Here is a 971-nt window from a genome sequence, read left to right as displayed (position 1 = left end):
AGCATATTACATTTTCTTTTCAAGTGCACACGGAACATTCTCCAGGATAGATCACATCTTGGGTCACAAATCAAGCCTCGGTAAATTTAAGAAAACCGAAATCATATCAAACATCTTTTCCAAGCACAATGCTACGAGATTAGAGATCAATTACAGGGAAAAAAATGTAAAAAACACAAACACGTGGAGGGTAAACAGTACGTTACTAAACAACCAAGAGATCACTGAAGAAATCAAAGAGGAAATAAAAAAATACCTAGAGGCAAATTACAACAAAAACAAGATGATCTAAAACCTATGGGATGCAGCAAAAGCAGTTCTAAGAGGGAAGTTTACAGCAATACAAGCCTACCTCAATAAACAAGAAAAATCTCAAATAAACCATCTAACCTTACACCTCAAGGAACTAGAGAAAGAAGAACAAACAAAATCCAAAGTTGGCAGAAGGAAAGAAATCATCAGGATCAGAGCAGAAATAAATGAAATAGAAACAAAGAAAACAATAGCAAAGATCAATAAAACTAAAAGCTGGTTCTTTGGGAAGATAAACAAAATTGATAAACCATTAGCCAGACTCATCAAGAAAAAGAGGGAGAGGACTCAAATCAATAAAACTAGAAACGAAAAAGGCGAAGTTACAACAGTCACATACCAAAACCAGACAAAGATACTACAAAAAAAGAAAATTACAGACCAATATCACTGATGAATATAGATGCAAAAATCCTCAACAAAATACTAGCAAACAGAATCCAACAACACATTAAAAGGATCATACACCATGATCAACTGGAATTTATCCCAGGGATGCAAGGATTCTTCAAACACACACAAACTAATCAATGTGATACACCATATTAACAAATTGAAGAATAAAAACCATATGATCATCTCAATAGAGGCAGAAAAAGCTTTTGAAAAAATTCAACACCTATTTATGATAAAAACTCCCCAGAAAGTGGGCATAGAGG

Source organism: Physeter macrocephalus, chromosome 15 (genome assembly GCF_002837175.3).
Source record: "Physeter macrocephalus isolate SW-GA chromosome 15, ASM283717v5, whole genome shotgun sequence".
Classification (NCBI taxonomy): Eukaryota; Metazoa; Chordata; class Mammalia; order Artiodactyla; family Physeteridae; genus Physeter; species Physeter macrocephalus.
The sequence above is the reverse complement of the archived record's forward strand: the minus strand, read 5'-3'. Positions refer to the sequence as shown.